Here is a 21,622-nt window from a genome sequence, read left to right on the forward strand (position 1 = left end):
CTATCAGTTATAGTATGAGGTGCATATGAGAATTGAGGTTGTGCAGAGTGCAGATATGGTTGGCAAAAGGTGTAGAAAGGAGCCGTTGGGTGAAATAGATAAATGGAGAAGTAGGGAAAAAGTTTGGGAGAAGCTGGATCAGGGTGGGATAACCAAATACATTACGAAACTACATGGATTTTATTAGGAGGTGACCAATAGTATGGTTGGATCATGGAAGGATGTTAGAGTAAAGGTGAACGGAGTTTCTTTCATGATTATTGAGGAGGTGATTTTGACCATTTCTGAAATCTCGATTGACAAGTTTAAGTTCTTCAGGGACAAGAAGCTCTCAACTAATGTTGTGCAAGATTTTGTGAAGGATGTGAAGGAATTGAAAGCCCTAAAGAAGATTGACACATACTATATTCCTGATACAATGAAGAAATTATGGAGGTATGTTCTAAGAGCTGTAATCGAGTACATCACTCTTGACCCTAGGTTTGATCAGGTTCGTACCCACCACTTTTTTCTTTTGAATCATTTTTGGCATAGCTGTAAAATTTCTTTTCCTTTTTGCTTGTTAACTTCCATGAACAAGGTAGTGGAAATTTTCAAAAAGAATCCCACTGTTAACCCCGCTCTGCGTGAGGGGCTCTTGCTGCTAATTTATGAGCACTTTAAGGCTTAGACAATAAGAAATGCCCCCTCTCAGGTTGAGAATGTGGCCTCTAGAAGTTCCAACTTCTCTTCTAACTTAGATGATATTTAGAGCTTAAGCTCTGAGGATGGGGGGATTTCATCTGCTAGTAAAACAGTCACCTATCAGGTTAAGAATTCACCTTCTTCCATAACCCCTAGTAGAAAAAGCCCTAGGGCTCATGGGTAGAAGCAACCTGTGAAGGATGATAATGATCATGAGGATGTGGAGATGGAAGAGGAGGAAAATGAGATGCAGGAGGAAAATAAGGAAGACTGGGGAGGGAAGAAATGCAAGAGGGAGGGTCTAAAGGATGAGAGAATGTAGCAATAACTAGATATTTCTTCACTGCCTCTTTCTCCTATCCATCTTCAAGCCCAACCTAAGGAGAAAAAAATTGATTATGAGACTGAGGGAAGGGAGGTGCAAGTCAAAGATAGGAGGAAAGCTTGGAAAAAATTTAATGTTAGGACCTTGAAAATGGGCATTTTTAGAGAGGCCATGAATCTATAGGTTCTCGTGGAAAACCAAGAAGGGCTGATGCTTGAAGAACTCATAGACCTGGCAATTGTGGCTATTTTGGATAAAACTAGAGAAATTGGAATGAACCTCTTGAACAATGCCCACATAGTATGATTGATAACTACAGATCAATCAAGTGGCTGTTTCATGAGTTGGAGGAGGTCAAAGAGCAGGTGGGTCATATGGAAGTTAATAGGAATGGAATGGGTTCTGATAATAGAATTTTCCATGGTGAGAGGCTTAGTCTAGTAGAGAGAAGGATTAACAATCTTGAGAAATACAACCACAATCTCTCAAACCAAATGATTTTGTTGCTAAGCTCCATTAACAACAACATCATATCTTTAACTGGTTGGATCAAAGATAGAGTTATGTAGGAATATGAAAGCCAGATTGGAGTTCAACCTTGCAAAGGATAACATCAACAATGGTTAGGACCAAGAGGATCAAAGGGTGCACTAGCAGGAGTCTGAGGAGAACTAGATGGCCTATGAGGCTACTCAAGTCATGCAAGAGCTGGAGAGAAAGAACGAGGACTAATCCAATGCCTATGTTTTTGTTTCTATCTGTGCCTTTTTTTTGGCTTTCTGTTAGGGCTTTTTCCTTTGTCAATTCATGTTGTTTCTGTTCTTGGTCTTTTCTAATTTCTTTGTTTTTTGGTTGGGCCTTGTGCTTATTTTCAGCCTTTGAACTTGAACTCTTTTGGCTAGGCTTTTCACGCTTATTTTCAGCCTTATTATTGTTTTAACTCTTGGGTTTCAAGGTCCCTGTACAACCTATTTATCTAATAAAAAAAAAGTAGGTATCTACATCATTAGTTGTAGAAATCAAAGGCATCAAACTTGAACTATGTTTTACCTCAGCTAGACTTGTATGATTTTCATCATGTATCTTTGCAATCTCTTGGAAATCATTAACTATTCTTCCTTCAGTTTCCTTTAATAACCAAGAATCATTTATGGGGGAAGACTTTAATGGACTATCATTCTTTGGACATAGTTCTTTGCTAAAATCTTCCATGATTTCTATAGGTGAGCATAATGTATTCCCACTATCCTACACACACTCATTATTCACATCTTCTAATTAGTTCCCTACCATTGTAATATTCTCCACATTTTCATTTTGGCACATAAAAGGGAAATTAGATTTTTTACTCACTTCTTGGGTATCAAAAGATGAATTATCCTCATGGCATGAAGTCACAGGAAAAGATTTTATACAAGTCTCCATAGTCATAGAAAAAAATTGAAAAGAGACATCGTCCTCTTTTTGAATACACTTAAAATTTAGATCAAACAAAAATAATGATGGATAATCTAAAGTCTTTACCTCAACTTCAGGACTCACTAGAGGTGATGTGGAGATGGGAATCATGTGTGTCTGAAAGGCATCTAGATATTCATCATCTTGTCGACCTCCAATTCCTTCTTCTTCAAGATCTTTCTCTTGTTTGTATTCCACTTCAGCCATTTCTTCTTTTTCACACACATTTCCTTCTTTTTCTAGATCTTGCACTTGGGATCTCTTTTTTATAAGGATGGCACCATAAAAAGATTTCAGCCAACCTACATTTGTTGCAACTTCTATGGTAACCTCTCTGATAGGGCTGCCTTCGAATGATGTGATAAAGATAAGGACATTAGAGTTATCTTCATCTCTTCCTGGAACCCAATCTTTTAAGATTTCTTTATATATAATGAAGGTTACTAGGTATCCTTCTTCAATAGATCCACCAACCTCCATTCTAGGGGAGGTACATCTAATTCTGAAAATGAAAACATTGGACTCTTTAACCAAAAATTCTAAAAGTTTATAATAGAGTTGCCAATGTCTACTTGTAGAGATAACAATTTTAACCGAGGAAAGAAAAACATTGATCTATCAATTTCAAGTCCCCAGTGGAGTCACCAAAAATTTGTTAGTAAAAAACTTTGTCTTCACACAAAATAATTACAAAAATGACTCAAGAATGCCCAAAATTGATGGGGTTAAGCCCAAGAAAAAAATGGACACAAAAGGAAAGGGAAATTTTCTTAACTATGAAAATATGCTAATACACTTAGTACAACGAAAAATAAACTCCAAAACATGCCCTTTGGGCTTACAATAGTATAAATCTAGAGATAATTTCTCCTTCCAGTACCTCCTCTCAAACTCCACTCCTAACTGCCTTTTACAATGCCAAAAATGTTCTTAAATAGACCCCAAAAGGTTAAAGATTAGAAATAAATTCTAGAAAGTGCTAGTTGGCATCCACTGCCAAAATAGAAGGCTCCAAAAGTCACATTAGAAGTTGGTGCAAAATTAGAAGAATCTAGAAATGGTAGCCGAACTTTTGGGAGGCATAGCTTTTGAACCGTAGCTCTGATTGACGAACTGTTTACATTTCTAGAAAGCTCTTGGAGTGCTCTATATCCATATGGACCAGCTTTACTCATCCCTCATTTTTTGGACATGTATGAGGTCATTTAATGCCTCAAACCTGAATTTGAAGCATTCTTAGGAGGTCTCCAAAAATTGAAAAAACTGCAATAACTTTTAAACTGTGGGGCCTTTTGACCTGATTCTTTTTCTGGAATGTTCTAAATTACAATTATAATCATCCCTCTAATTTACACCTTCTAACTCACCATAACTATGGCTCAATTACATAGTCCTATTTTTTTGGCATTTACACATATCCCAAGGTGCTTAAAAAAATCTAACCTAGAACACTAATAGTGGAACTATGAGAGTTGGAACCTTTATTTGACCCAAATGGGTATCCAAAAATGAAAACACATGAACCATAAACTATGTCTAGGTATATTTTTTTTGGGTGACACAAGATTGCCCTTATACCTTTGGATGCTCCTGCATAAAAAATGAAGATACAATAATCTACCAACAGTTGGGTCGCTTTGTCATTGGATTGAGAAAGTGTCCTCTAAATTTTACTGGGTACAACTCCCTAATTAGATATGAAGAGAATGAGATTTACAATGCTTTGAACCTAAAAGTGAAGGCAACCCTCACTATTCTTGGATAGTGGGCAAATAACTAAACAACAACTAAAAGAAATAGAAAAGATAAAATGGACAACTTGTCTAACATTTGCACAATATAATTATCTAACATCAGAAAGATACTTTAGTAGTTCAATACAAATTCAAGACTAAATTGATAGTGAAAAATCCAAAGCAAAATTTCTCATTCCAAAAACAATCCTATTTAAGTACAATGCTGGAAAACTAAAACATGGCATAGCTATTAAAACTTTAAATAGAAGTTCATAATTTGATATCCATCAAAAACTACTAACCCTATACATTCTAAATCCCCCTTACATGTAGCACACAATATACCTTCCTAGAAAAAGAAGAATCCCTTTTCTTCCAAATTTCTCCTATTAAATAAACTTCTCAAGAGCTTTATTTAGTTTCAGAACAATTTCTTGGAAATTATCATGAATTAAATCTCCTTTCCTTTGAACATTGTTCATGGTCACTTTCCTTTATCCATTTCCTTCTATAACATAAAGTATTTATAAAAATTAGAATTAAGATTTTATGGATATTATTTTATAAAGTTTATAAGAAGACGTTGACATGTGGTATTTACTGGTGATGATATGTTGTCATCATTTTAGAATTGTCATGATAGTTTTGATAGTCCACTCCAATGCCAATAACATTTGATCCATAATAAATATGACAAAACTATTTTGCGAATATTTAGAATACCAAGACTACAAAATCATATCCAAGAATCAGCCAAATTCAACAGTTAGATTAAAATTTATGACTCTTGAAATATGACAATTTTTTTTTGATCTACATTTTGTGACTATTAGTGCTTATTTGACAGTGTTGTACTCAAAAACCCATAACTTTTGATCCATAATGAATCTAATAAAAATATTTGGAGGAGATTTAGAGAAAGATATCTAAAATGCAACTTGATCCAATGGTTAGATTGAGAGATATGGCCCCTAAAATATGACTAATTTTTTGTGATTTGCATTCTGTCGTTGTTAGTGTTGATTCGATAGTGTTGTAAAAAATCATATGTATCTCACAAATCAGGACACATTCTGAAAATTTATGTTGTACAAATTTAGAAAATTAGATTTACTCACACATATCCAAAATTGAGCACAATCTAATGGTAGATTTGAAAGTTATGATGAAAGTTATGACCACCATACTGAGACCCAATTTTCAATTTTTAGAAAACTTGTTATAGTTGTTAAAACTAAATCTTTGAATTACTAAACCTCTTGAAACACTAAGTTACACCCATAATCATGTCTCTAAATTGAAATTTGAATTTGAAGTTGAACTTTAAACTAGGATATCTAAATCTGCATATCAAAGTATGACTTGGATCCACATTTGAACTTTGAACTATTGAGCCATATCAAATCAATGAATCCATTTGAAAAGCATATTAAACCTTTGTACCCTTTGTGCCCTTTGAACCATTTTAACGTATTAAAGGCTGACTAGTGAATTTGCATTTTAATTCACATTCCAAGTGTAAAAATGGTGTACATCTAAAAATGAAGTTAGAATTTAGGCTCTACAAACTCAAACTCTAAACCATTGAATCACTAAAACCTATTGAATAGGTACAAGAGGTTTGGAACCTCTTTGTACCATTTGAACCTATTCTCTGAATCTCAATTTTTGGCACATGTGTTACTAGATTTTTTATTATAACAATCAATCTAAACATTACCTTCTTGAAACAAGACTCCATAAATCATTTTTCAACATAGATTAGGGGAGACTAAGAGGCAAAATAATGAAAATTTATCAAAGGGGGCCAAGTCATCAAGTTTTAAAATTGAGGTTAAAACACCAACTAACATCTCTCAAAAGGAGATTTGTAAATCCTCTAACAAGGTATCTTTCAAAGGATTTCATAGCCCTGATAGGTTGTAGACATTCCTAACAAGATGTTTTTCTAGAAGAAGCACTTGTAGTTCTTAATATGGTACCCCTTTACATGCATAATAAGGGCTAGTGGGTATATTATCCCCATTGTAGTTTTCACTCTCTAACCAAGGGTTTCCATATAGAAAAATTAGTTGTGTCATCCTAATGAATTCTTTTATGTGTGAGCTTAATTTCTTATATTAGTTGACACAGTTAGAGGAACAATAGGTTTTATGGATGTACCTAATTCACGCCCCTCTTAGTACTAGTCAGGACCAATAATTATGGCATTATTTTCTAGTATATTCCACTTCACAACCTTGAAGATCTAGAGCAATAATTTCTTCCTTGTAATCTATCAATAGATTAGGGATGACAACCTCTTGTTGGTTTGCTAGGGGTTCCTTCCTAGTTGGTTCAAATATGGGATTAGATATTAATTTAGAAAAGGGTTATATTAAAACCTAATTTCTCAGAGGAATGGGAGGATTAGAATCCAAATGTTGTCTGCACTAAGTCATTCTTGGTCTACTTGTAGAGGGGATTTTCACCTATGAGAGTTCTTAGGATAAGGTTGGGAAGGAATTTGAGTTTTTGTGGGATTGAATGTTGCTTCTTATCATCTAGATCATTTAGATTTTACAACAATTCAACCCTCCTCCTTAGATTCATTATTTTCTAGTTTAGAAATATTCTAGGGAACCATGTCTGAAATTGATTTGTAGCAAAAGAGGAGGGCATATTTGGTGCATTGAAAGTTAAATCATTGTCCATAAAATTTTTCTCTTGCTACTTGGCTCACGTAGATTGAAAAAAATGAAGAGTTCACTAAATTCATTTTCACACGTGAATGCATTTTAATTCACATCTTATTAAGACTAGTCCAATTATTGCTCCAAATCCTTAGAAGTTGAATTAATTTTTTTAATGTCATTGATAAATATATTGGATATTGTTGAATCATTGTAGAAGATCACTTACTAGTATGAACACAATCACCTTTGATTAAATTAAATGAACTTAAGATTAGATTTGATAAGTTCTCCTAGGAACTCACTTTAATTGATTTTTTAAAGATTTTGAACCTAGGGGGCTAAGATATTTTTTAATTTTAAAATATTTGTTTACCTTAGGTATTTTAATCACCAAAATCTTAATATGAAACTATATATTCATATTTTTAGGTTATTTTCAAATAATAATTAAAATAATTACTAACTTGATCTAGGAATAAATATTTTATTTATAGAAAATAAAATCATTTGTACAAGGAAAAAGGTAGGCTTTTATTGCACTTGATTGCTACCTTCGTAAAATTTTTGTGTTCACACCTTAAAATTTAGTCATTACATTATGGAGAAGATGGATCACTATGAAATCACAATTGATCATTGATTCTTTGGCTTATGTTTGAGAATAATGCCTTGCAAATCTAGAGGATTTGATGTCAATCAAAAAAAATTTGTTGTCTAATAACTTTGTTGTTGAAGAGTGTTCTATTGATGTGTTCATTGTATGTTGGAATGAAATTCTTATTTTTTACTTTGTTTGCTATCTTTCTATGCCACTTGTTTGATTTGACATGTATACATTTTAGTTATGTATTAAAAAGTCTTTGATGTCAAAGATAAATTTTTTATAGATTTTATTGAGACAAACAAAAAAAAATGCACTAAAGACAAAACAAAGTCAAACTTTCTTTTTTTCCAGATTCACAAAATGTAGTGATTTTTTTTTTCATTTTTTGTTGTTGTTTTCAACTACAAACATGAAGATCAAATGGTGAAATTTTCAGAAAAATCCATGATGTTTTTAATTTTTTGAAAATTGATCAATTGTAGAGTTTGTAGGGAGGATAACCATGTTCAATTTGATTCTCCCCTCCTTTATCTCTAATTTTGTGGATAAATATACCTTAAATGCCCATAATTATTGTCCGCCCTAAGGCTTCAACTCCCAACAAGATTCATTGCTATAGTAGATTTGATTTTCTATCCATGGGTAGGAATACATTGTTGTTGAAAGTGACTATGATTCATTGATCATTGTAACTCTTTTTTTAGGAAACATGATTCACTGAAAATCATGTCTCAAAAAATGTAATTTAAAACCAATAAATATGATGGGAAAATTATTTCATTGCATATGCAATTCTAAAAAATTATTCTGACATGGTATAATTATATATGTAGTCTACCCCTAATAAGATTACTAAGAAAATTACCCAAATTTGTCCACAGAATGCCCTAGAGTCAAATAATCTTCATTTGTGAGTGATATTTTTTCAGCTTTCTTGTTCTTTTTATTTTGATCTTCCACATTTTGTTAATGGATAAATAGACTTCACACATCAAATTCAAAAAATCCTTAATTTGAAAAAAGTAAAAAAACTTCCAATTTTCTTATTTTTTTTGGTTGCACAAGGTCTAGAAATTCAGCTTAGTGGGCTCATTTTGACAGCTAGTTGCACATTGATTGTTGATATTGTTAATTAGTTAGCCATAAATTTAATATTAGTGTATCAATTATGGTTCTTGACAGTCCACCCCCTCCCAAATTTTCTTGTGCTCAAGCAACAATATATTCTACTCATGATTTGACAATATTTCTAGATAAACCAAATAGAGTACTTGAAAACATATGGAGACCAAGAGACAACAAAATGCTGCCCAATAAATTTTATTGTACTTGAAAATCCAATAGCAATTACATTAACATTTCTACAAGATCTCTCAAGATCCAATCCAAACCCAAGCTAGTCCAGATCCACACTTTGGTAGAGACCTCCAAGATCTCAACTTGTACTCATAAGCCACCAAGCAATCTCCTTGTCTTCCAAGTCACAGCTACTAGCTCTTCTCACAAACTTGCAACTCTACCACAATCCTGCTGTAAACTGCCTCGCATTCAACACTCTGTCCATAGACTCAAGAAAACTCGCTCCTCACTTCCTCCTTCTCTCCAAGCTTCTACTAAGAAGAGATCACACCTTCTAGCTTTCACACCTTAAAGCTTGACCTTCCAAAGCTTTACCTTCCCAAGCTTGATTAGAAATGCTCATATGCCTTTCTTAGATAGGCACTTACCACCCAATGCATGATTTATCCACAACCTTCTAGAATTCCACCTACACAATATCCACAACCTTCTACAATATCCACAACTTTATAGAATTCCACCTAAATACAACTAAGTACCACCATGTGGCCCAATTAGAAAATTATATTTCCTTTATGGATCACAACAAATATTAAATGCATGATTTAAGGAACTTTCCACAAGCTTCTAAGATGCCACCTGCACACTTTGATAAATGGAATGACAACCCCTTTTTTTTTCTATTTACACCACCTATACACCTTGAAAATAGAAATTCCCCCTTTTTTTCTTTTCTTCTTTTTGCCTTATTTTATTATTTTTAAATTATTTTTCCCTCCTATTTTCATCACTTTCTCTCTCCTCCATAATTTAAATTTTTTATTTTTTTAATTTAAATTTATTTTCACTTTCAAGATGCTCTTGCACCAGACTCCCCTGGTAGATAGAAAAGTGTTTCCCACACTTTGATGCCAAAAAGAAAGATCTACAACCATCTTCATCTTCACCAAAGGTTCTCACCTCAACAGGGACAAGAAAACCAACATGCAAATCCTCCACTTTTGTATTACTCTATCAAACAATAGAATCTCAACCATCCAATCAACATGGTCATCCCCATGAACAAACTAAACATGATTCTTCAATAGCAACCCCTCATCCAAATCAAAAACTAGTGAATCCACACCGGCAACAACAAACTCTACATCAGTAGAAATATGTAGATTTCCATCAACACATGCCAAACTCTCAACACCAACCATCTCATTGCTCACAACAAGATGCTCTGTAACATACAAGTCATCACCAACAACAATTGGATCATCCATGACTGAGTGCTCTACAATTTCCATGTCAGACCCAACCAATTGATCATGAAAACCAACCTTTGCCCTAGTATCAACAAGGTTAGCAACAACATCCAGCTACTCTACAGGTTCTGTATCAAGCTTCACAAACTGATCAACAAAACCAACTTCTTCCAGCTCAACTTTGCGATGCCATCTTCTTTCTCAAACATCCTTAACTCAATCAGCCAAGCTAGCTTCAAGCCAAGTAGACATCTTAGAAAAATTCCTCTCCACTATATCATGGAGTTTTGCAATCATCTCAGGGTCCAATCCTCTTGAAGCCATCTCACAAGATCTTCGTAAACCTTCTACAACAAATCCTTCCCATGCTCCTTGTGACAACCTTGAATTGTTTGCAAGTTAGATCACAACTTGCCACCTCACACGAATAATTAGGTACCAAATCAAAAGTCTAGGACCATGAATCTATAATCTACAAGTTCTCTATGATCATGCCTCAACAAGATTAGTCTTCCATCTTCACATTCATCGATCAATCTGAAATCCCTTTATAATTGCAAGTTAGAACCATGATATGCCACCTTACAACCAAGAGATCTAGGACTCTAGAAAGAAAAATCTACCACCAAATCAAGATCAACTCAGATCTACTTCTCCAATCCAAGTCCTGGTACAAACTACCTCATATTCGGCAATCTATCTACATGCTCAAGAACTCCCACTCTGATAAACTTCACCCAACCAAGGTCTTGGTATAAATTGCCTCACACTTCGGTGATCTACTTGTACACTTGGGAACTCCTACTCTGATACCACTTGATGAAGGGCCACACCACCCTTACCAACTCACAACCAAGATCACAAAAATATGGAGACCAAGACACAACAAAATGCTTCCCAAGAAATTTTAGTATACTTGAAAATCCAATAGCAATTATAATAACATTTCTGCAAGATCTCTCAAGATCCAATCCAAACCCAAGCTAGTCCAGATCCACACTCTGGTAGAAACCTCCAAGATCTCAACTTGTGCTCACAAGCCACCAAGAAATCTCCTTGTCTTCCAAGCTGCAGCTACTAACTCTTCTCACAAACTCACAACTCTACCACAATCTTGATGTAAACTACCTCACATTCGACACTCTATCTATAGACTTAGAAAGCTTGCTCCTCACTTCCTCCTTCTCTCCAAGCTTCTACTAAGAAGAGATCACACCTTGAAGCCTTCACACCTTCTAGCTTTCACACCTTGACCTTCCAAAGCTTTACCTTCCCAAGCTTGATTAGAAATGATCATATGCCTTGCTAAAATAGGAACTTACCACCCAATGCATGATTTATCCACAACCTTCTAGAATTCCACCTATACAATATCCACAACTTTCTAGAATTCCACCTAAATACAACTAAGCACCACCATGCGGTCCAATTAGAAAATTAAATTTCTTTTATGGATCACAACAAATATTAAATGCATGATTTAAGGAACTTTCCACAAGCTTTGAAGATGCCACCTATACACTTCGATTAATGGAATGACAACCCTTTTTTTTTCTATTTACACTACCTATGCACCTTGAAAATAGAAATTCCCCCTTTTTTTCTTTTCTCGTTTTTCCTTTATTTTTTTAAAATTTTATTTTTCCCTTCTATTTTTGTCACTTTCTCTCTCCTTCACAATTTTTTTAAAAAAAAATTTAAATTTATTTTTGCCTTCAAGATGCTCCTGCATCAAAGAAAATAAAAACATATTTAATATTGATTTTGCATCCCTCTGATGTGATTGTTCATCTACACCAACTAGTTCTTATATTGAATGTGAGGATTATTGTACTCAAGTGTGGAAATAGTCTAATAGAGGCTCCCTCATGGAAAAACCCCATTTCGGGAATCTCTACCTCAACGTGATTAGATTACTCTTCTCACCCTTCACAAAATCCCTATCCACTATATGTTCTAGAGGTAGGTATATACTCACTTGGTGGTTGAAATTAGAATCTCTATTGATTAATTTGTTTGGGTATTTTTAATCCCAACTATTGCTTTCTTGATGAATTCTCCAATTGGATAATTATTAATTATTTTATTTCCTTTGTATGAACCTCATGTACATTATGGTAGGATTATGCTTTAATACCATTTGTCTTGATCCCTTTTTGTACCATTAACCTACATATCCTAAATAGTGCTAATTAGGGTTATTGAGTTAGGAAATCATTAGCTAAACATACTACTCCATATTTAACATTATAATTAAGAAATGTAAATCAAGAGTGTTCAAATAATAATAATAACTCATTTAGTTTAGTAGTCTAGAAATATTTTTCATATATATATTTAATGAAATCTCATCGCTTTCTCCATTACTAAGGTTATTCCTAGGATTGTAGAATTATTGTGTGAAGGTTGTGTGAAATAAACTACAAGCAATGTCCCTAAGGGCCTAACCCTAGTATCAGGATAATCTATCATGTGCCTAAAATTACTCTTCCTCTCCCTTCCAAAAACTCTCCACCCTAAGATACATTTATACATTTTTCATAGGTAGGAGATGGGATCACATTTCTTATATGTAATAGGTTATCTCTCTCCCCCCCCGCCCACACACACACACAAAAACTATTAAACATTTGTCATTTATCACTATGTTTCAAACTTTATTAATCCTTCAAGGAACTAATGTTTTCACTTGCTCTAGACTAATTAATTTTTTAGACAAAAATTTGTCAAACACTAAAGTTTAAAAGTGTTTTCTTTTTAAAATAATTTTTTACTATTGGTCATTTCTATTTTTTCTAAGAGTTATATTATTTTTTAAATATTAAAAAATAACCCAAATTATCTACTCTAGAAGTTTCTAGCACTTCCTATTATCATTACAATGTTCTAGAAACTACATGCCCAATCAATTCCCTTCAAATCATCTCATGCTATATGTTGGTAGTTTCATAGACTCCTCTCTATTCTAACCAAAAATGATTTTGCTTACATAATAAAAATTTCTTATAGAGAATATACAATTTTTTTATAGATTTAAGACTAAACTTTAGTAAACATCCTTGAATATTTTAAACTTTGAGGGGCATTTCCATGGATAGAGTTCCTAAATCTAATATGATTTATTCAAGAAAAGTAGAGCTAAGATCATTTTTTCAAGATCTTAGATTTGTTTTTTAGGAGTGCCGATGCATTAAATTCTAGAGTGGATTTGCAATGCAACTATGTATAATTATTTTTGGAGTGCTCTCAGTCACTCCAAACAAAGAGTAGTTTCATTGAATGAATATTTCTTATGTTAGTTTTAGGTAGCTTGGATAGCTATTCATCCACATGTGATTAATTGGCAAATAATTGTTAAGAGTTATGATAATTATTTGTTAATTAATTGAATCCTTCTAGAAGCCACTAGTAACCTATTGGTTAGGTTGTTTTAATCGAGAAGCAACTAGAAACTTCTTGGTTGAGTTGTCTTTATCAAGAAGCAACTAGAAACCTCTTGGTTAAGCAGTATAAAAGGGGGTCAAGGGAGGCATTTGGAAAACATAATAGTAAAGAGAACAACAAAGAGTTGTAGAAGCATTTGCAGTGTTAGCAAATGAGTTTTCAGTGATAGAAAATAGTCTTGTAGTGTTGTTGAGGATAGCAGTGGGAATATCAGTAGGAGAAATTAGGATGTTTTCAAAAAATTTCCAGTGAGAGGAAAGGAATTTTGTATCACTTGATTTGCTGAAGTTAATATATTTTCCATCTGCAGAATTGGTTTTCCCTTAGGGTTTTTCCAAGGACAATTTGTCTAAAAATATTGTGTTCTTTGTGTTCTGAATTTCTTTCCATATTTTTATTGGTGAAGTTTTAGTTGTGTTATCTTTTGATATTAATTGTGAATTTGTTTCCAATAGTTTAATAATCATTTGCAATAGGAGATTAATAATCAATGACTACAATAGTGTTAATCTTCACATGGTATCAAAGCATTGTTGAGGGTAGAAGAGTTTTTCCCTAGGAAAGAAATTGTGATCTCTTCAGACTTATTTTTGCTTTAATCCCTTGAGATGGTTTCAACTAGTTTGAGTTATTAGGATAGATTGGATGGTGCCTTGAATTTTGGTGTCTGGAAGGCCAAAATTTCTTTATTGTTGGAAGAGAATGGTATCAAAGATTATGCTACCAGTGTTGTACCTATACCAATGGATGTGACACATCTTGTAGCATATAAGAAGGATGATGCCAAGGCAAGGAGGATTATCCTTGATGATGTCAAGGATCATATTGTTCCACATATCATGGAGCTGGACACAATGAAGAAGATGTGGGACACCATTATGAATCTATACTAGAATGCTATCACCAATAGGAAGATGATTCTCAGAGAGAAGCTAAAGAATACCTAGATGAACCAGGGAGAAGATTTTTTAAGTTACCTCACTAGGCTTAGACTTGTTAGGGATGAGTTAGTAGCTATTGGAGATAGTCCTAGTGATGATGAGCTAGTGAGAATAGCCCTAAATGAGTTTTCTAAATAGTGGAGTATCTTTTTTTCAATTTTTTAGTGGATGAGATACCTTACTAAGTTGGGATTAACTATGGATTGATTTCACTCAAGAGAATTTTAGATTAAGTCTTGTCAATGGGGCCAACAAGAGTCAAAAAAGTGAGGCAGAATAGGAGAATGTTGCCCTAGTTTAGGCTCAGGTGGTGAAGATTAGTAGAGCATGGAGTAGCATGTGCAAAAGGAAATGCATCCAAAAGACTTAGAGGTTGATATTTCATCCCCTACAATTGGTAGTAGGAACCACGAGGTTCAAGAGACACAAAGGGATACTCAGGAGTTTGTGGGAGCTCCTAGGAAGAGTATTAGATAGTGGAGACAACCATCCAAGTTTAATGACTATGTGGCATTAGTTAGTCAGTTGGTAGATAGTGAACCTTCTAGCCATTAGGAGGCTACAAAGCATCAGGTATGGCGAGATGCTATGGTTGAGGAGTATAACTCAATAATGTAGAATGATGTGTGGGAGGTAGTTCCTAGACCAATAGATAGAGCAGTAGTTGGATCATACTGGATCTATAAGATAAAGCATGGTGTAGATGGTAGCATCAAGAAATAAAAGGCAAGGTTCATGGCCAAATGGTTCTCTTAGAAGGGGGGAATAGACTATGAGGAGACATTTGCTCTAGTGGCTAGGTATACTTCTATAAAAGTTGTGATCTCATTTGTAGCATAGATGGGATGGCAGATCCATCAAATGGATGTCAAGACAACATTTCTTAATGGTGAGTTAAAGGAGGAGATATACATAGAGCAACCAAAAGGCTTTGTAGCATACAATAAAGGGACTCACATGTGTAGATTGAAGAAAGCATTGTATAGACTCAAGCAAGATCCTAGAGTGTAGTACAAGTGCATTGATACATACTTTTAGGGAATGGACTTTGTGAAGAGTGAAGTAGATGCTAACCTCTACTACTTGGTGGTAGGGGGTGAGATTCTCATTCTTGTTCTTTATGTGGATGACTTGTTTCTTACAGGTTCACTAGGACTCATAGAAGACTACAAGAGGGACCTTGCAAAAGAGTTTGAGATGAAGGATTTAGGACTTATGCACTACTTTCTAAGCATGGAGGTGTGGTAGATAGATGGAGAGATTTTCCTTGGTCAAGGGAAATATTGCATTCAAATCTTGAAGAGATTCAGGATGGAGGATTGCAAAGCCATGTCTACACCCATGATCATGAATTGGAGGAAGGTAGATACATCTAAGGAGAAGGATGTAGATCCCACCTTATACAAATAGTTGATTGGTTCACTTATGTATTTTGTCAACACTAGGCTAGAAATAGCATTTGCAATAAACTCTCTTAGTCAATTCATGGTTGAACCAAAGAGAATGTATTGGATAACGACCAAGCATGTATTGCATTACTTGCATGGTACAGTTGAGTATGGGATCAAATATGTCCAAGGTGAAGGTATCAAGTTGATGGGAAATACTAATGTAGATTGGGTAGGAAGTACAATAGAAAAAAGGAGCACTTCAAGGTGTTGTTTTAGTTTGGGATTAGGAATTGTATCTTGGTTTAACAAGAAGTAGAAATTCGTGGCTCTAACTTCAATAGAAGTAGAATACATAGCAACTAGCATGGTGACATGTGAAGCTATATGGCTTCAAAAGTTGTTAGTAGCCTTGTTTGGTTAGAAGGTTGAGACTACTATGATACACTGTGATAATCAAAGTTGCATCAAGTTGTCTGAGAATCTAGTGTTTCATGATAGGTCTAAACATATTGACATCAAATATCACTTCATCAGAGATAATGTACAATGGGGGGTTGTTTAGCTATAGTACATACCTACATAGGAGTAGGTAGCAAAGATTCTGATAAAGGCATTGGGGAAGGAAAAAATTATCTTCTTCATAGATAAGTTGGGTGTCATGTGAAACAACTTCCTCGCTAAGAGGGAGTGTTAGTTTTAGGTAGCTTGGATAGTTGTTCATCCACATGTGATTAATTGGAAAATAATTGTTAAGAGTTATGATAATTATTTGTTAATTAATTGACTCCTTCTAGAAGCCACTAGTAACCTATTGGTTAGGTTTTTTTAATCAAGAAGCAACTAGAAACTTCTTGGTTAGGAAACAACTAGAAACTTATTGGTTGAGTTGTCTTTATCAAGAAGCAACTAGAAACCTCTTGGTTAAGTAGTATAAAAGGGGGTCAAGGGAGGCATTTTGAGAACATAAAAATATGGAGAACAACAAAGAGTTGTAGAAGCATTTGTAGTGTTAGCAAATGAGTTTGCAGTGATAGCGAACAATCTTGCAGTGTTAGCAAGGGCACAATGATAGCATTTGGGATAGCAGTGGAACTATCAATAGGAGAAATTAGGAGGTTGTCTAAATTCTACTAGTGAGAGGCAAGGAATTTTGTATCTCTTGATTTGCTAAAGTTAATATATTTTCCATCTACAAAATTGGTTTTTTCTTAGGGGGTTTTCTAGGGACAATTTATCCAAAAATATTGTGTTCTTTTTGTTCTGAATTTATTTCCATATTTTTATTGGTGAAGTTGCAGTTGTGTTATTTTTTGATATTAACTGTGAATTTTTTTCCAACAGTTTAATAATCATTTATGATAGGAGATTAATAATTAGTGACTGCAATAGTGTTAATTTTCACATCTTAACCACCTTAAATGACTATAGGTCTAAAGTGGGTTATGATTTTAGGATAGCACAACTACAAATTATGACTCAAGATTTATTATTGGACAAAACACATTAAAGTGATTATGTTGAAAATGCAATAACATGGATGAAAATCATACATGAAGTATAGACATAAATACATGGAAGACATATACTATTTCTTAAAGATTAATCTTTTGATCTGGATACACGATGACAATTGTAAATATAAGTGTTGCTTCTATTAACTTTAATTGTCTTCCATTGTTTTTCGTTAAGTTTATCTGTGTTTATAAATATAGGTTATTCTTTTTAATAAAATTGCAGTCTCCAACTATATATTTATCTTCATACAACTTTTGATATTGCTATCAAGATTTAACTATGTAGTTTTTGAGTCAAACTCATTGACCCATGTTCCATGGGTAGAGATTCACACATGAATTTATCTCTCATGAGAATAAATTGAACACTTAGCACTCATTGGATCTAGGTGATGCTTATAGAGATGAAGCACTATGACTACCTAGGAGGTCACCCATCCTAAGACTACTCTAGCGTGAGCATGCTTAACTACAACTTTCTCTCCATAGTTGAACCCACTCTGCTTACAATCCCATTTTCAAAACCTTCACCAAGTGTTGTGCCTTATGAACCATTCATTAGAAATCCCCTTAAGCTCATTAATTGATAAGTAGGAGATATATCCACACCAAGTCAAATTGTGATATTGCTATCAGGATTTAACTATGTAGTTTTTGAGTCAAAGTCATTGACTCATGTTTCATGTTTTAAGGAAAATTTGCAAACATATATAAATTAAGAAAGATGATATTCATTCTTATTTTTAAATTTTATTATTATTCCATAGTGACTCAATCTTTTTAAAAAATAATATTATAATTTATTTACATTATATTTTACTTATTACTTTTTAATTCTATTTAAGTCCATTTTAAATTTTCATTTTAAATTTGTGTTTGAAATTTGAAATTTTATTGGTTTTAAATTGTAAATTATTTAAAAATAATAAATATTTATTAGAAATATTAAAAATATGTTTTCATTGGTATTTTAATTTTATATTTACTTTTTTTGCATGTGTATCTATAAAAAAGATTGACATTAAATTGTTCTCTACCTTAGAACAATCAAGAATTTTACAACTTTTAAAAAAATATGGTCCAAATAGTCAAGAAGTTTTAGCTTTTAGAAAGTAAATTCTCACAAGAGTGGTAACTAAACTTATTTCAAATGGTTTCAAATTTCCATTATGTAATATTATTTATTTTCCATCTTTGATCCATTATTATATCTCAAAATAAATTTTAATAGAATCTTCTTCTTCCTTCTTCCCTTTTTCACAAAAGGTAGGGACTCAAGTTCCCTCAGAGCTCTTGTTATTTGATGAACTAGTCTATGTTTTAAAATTTCATTTTTAATTTAGTAATTCAATGTATGAATTTTTTTACAATCATGAACATAGATTAATGAGAAAGTATTTAATGTTAACCTTTGATATTTGGCATTAATCAATGATCAAGGAACATATATTCATAGCTTGAATCTTTCTCACCCATTTTTTATGTCTGTCATTTAAGTCCTTTTGGTTTAGAAAGAAACATGGGGTATTATGATATATTTTGACTTTGAACCTTTTGTAGACTAGGTATTGACAAAATTTCATAAATGCATACATTATCACCAAAATTTCTTTGTCATAAATAGATTAATACTTCTCTACTCAAATTTTATTATTCGATGAACTAGTACATGTTTTGAAATTCCATTTTTCCATTTACTAATTCAATGTATGAGTTTCTTTACAATCATGAACATATATTAATGAACATGTATTTAATGTTTATCTTTGACATTTGGCATTCATTAATGATTAAGGGATATATATTCATACCCTGAATCCTTCTCACCTATTTTTGATGTTTGTCATTTAAGTCCTTTTGGTATAGAAAGAAACACAAGCTATTATGATCTATTTTGACTTTGAACCTTCTATAGAGCACTAGGTATTGATAAAAAATTCATAAATATGTGCATTAGCACTAATATTTCTTTATCACCATAAACAATGTGTGAGAAAGATTCAAGCTATGAATATATGTTCCTTGATCATTGATCAATTCCAAATGTCAAAGATAAACATTAAATACTTGCTCATTAATTTTCGTTCATGATTGTAAAGAAACTCATACATTGAATTACAAAAATGCAAAATAAAATTTCAAAACATAGACTAGTTCATCAGATAATAAAGTTTAAAGCATAATGATCAATGACAAATGTGTGTGTGTGCGCGCATGTATGTATGTGATGTAGGTGCATCCTGGGTGTAAGAGAAATCTTGCATCAACCAAAAATATTTTTATTTTCAGCATTTTCTATTTTAATAAGGACTAGTAGATAGGGGGTTACTATTTTTGGGAACTTTCTATTTTTAGTAATTTTTTCATACGAGCTCAGAATGTTCTAATTTTCTACATGAAGGTTCATTTTAGAATTAGAAGCCTACCATAAAAATCTCATTTCTCTAGCTTAAGTATTAGAGAAGTTATTATGGATTTTTGATGGAAAATTTTAGAGAAAACTCTTTGAGCTTAGTTTTGAAGGCCTTAGAGGCCCCAAATGAGGACCAAAAATTGACAGAAGAGTGTTAGCATAGTTTCGAGCATGTATATCATGAGTTTCCATTTCTAAAAAGTGGTTATAATAGCCAATGGGAACAATAGTTTGAGAGTTATGACCTTCCAAAGTTGGGCTACTCGAAATTTCCAAAATAAAAGTCAAAGATGTGTTTGGCCAACTCAATATGTATTGTTAGGGTCTATCAACACTAGGTATTAAGTTTGAATGTCTAGAACCTTCTTGGGTGACATAAAATTGCCTATTTAAGAAAGGCCTAAACATTGTCTAGAACAACTCGGGGTAGTAGTTCATAGCTTAGTCTTGTAGATTACTGTAATGAAAGCGCATGTGTGGGTTAGCATATTGTACTTGTGAATTCTATAATTCACATTTTCATTGATAATAAGAAGTCCATATTTTGTTCTCACATTTACTATGGTTTCTTTGTTTCTATTATGTGTTTATGGTATTAAGGGGAGCACCCTTCATTAATATGTATGTGCATGCATGCATGTATGTATATATGTATGCATGCATGTATGTAAGTATCTAAAAAAGATATATATTTTAAAAAAATTATAAGTGGGCACCTAGTCCCCCACCCCTACAACACCCATGTCATTGCAATAGCCTACTGCCATGGCAGGGCTTAATGTTGTTGAGGCAATAGTAGTGCATAGTACCATGGGCAATTTAGAAGCTACCATAACATCTAGCTAGTTGTGCCTTGGTGACTTATTATTAGTTGGAAATATCATAATATGATGGGAAAATAGCCAAGATTTAGAAAGGAAAAAGAAGGATGTAATGAAAGGAAGAAAGATAGGGGCACTTGAAAGACCATACAAACCGCTACTGATTTATCCCAATACTAGAAGAATTGACATGGAAACATGAGAATAGACAATGATGGAGAAATATTCAGCAATAGAAGATTTTGAGAGTTCATGACCGTTGTGTTCAAATACAAACTTGTGATTTGCAAGATGAATTTGAATAAGCATACCAACAAGAGGAGTAATTGATAATGTTTTGACAGGATCATTTTTTGCTGACAAGTTCTCTTACATTCACACTCATAGGAAGAGCTCTTGTTTCAAATGTTTCTAATAATACTTATTAAGAAATTTCAAAGAGCCTCTAAAAGGATTAATGAATGAAGGAAATGATGATATTTCTTAGACAGAGATAAAAATAGTTTTTACTATTCTACTTTAAAAAAAGTTCAATCTTGAGTATATTTCCACTATTCCACTAAAATATAAAAACTCAATCTCAAAAAAAAATTTCATACCAAAAATTTAATCATGGTCCATGATTTCAACTGGGAATGGTCATTGTTTAACTATACATTCAAGCCCTTTCAATTTTTCTCTGAATTGGCAATATTCTTGACACTTCTAGATCAAAAATATATTTGGCAGGTGTAAATTGACAATATTGTAGAAACTTCCACATAAAAAATGTAACTTTTAATTTTTTAAAAAATATTTAAGTTTTATTTATCTTATATTACAATATATTAAATCTCGTAACAAATGTTCAATTTTTATTAAAGTGATTTAAAATGTTATTGGTCAGAACTAAAATCTTACCTTTAAGACCAAAAATATAGATAATTTCAACATTTATTGATAACTATAATGATTTAGTAATATTAATTAATTTAATTGTTTAGTTGAATGAATATTTTCTCTTTAATGTCCCAGGAAAAACTTATTAAATATACCATGGAACATTTACAACTAACAAGTGGGGTTTT

The sequence above is a fragment of the Cupressus sempervirens genome, chromosome 4 (genome assembly GCF_028749045.1).
Source record: "Cupressus sempervirens isolate cs-2001-9-10 chromosome 4, ASM2874904v1, whole genome shotgun sequence".
NCBI classification, from domain to species: domain Eukaryota; kingdom Viridiplantae; phylum Streptophyta; class Pinopsida; order Cupressales; family Cupressaceae; genus Cupressus; species Cupressus sempervirens.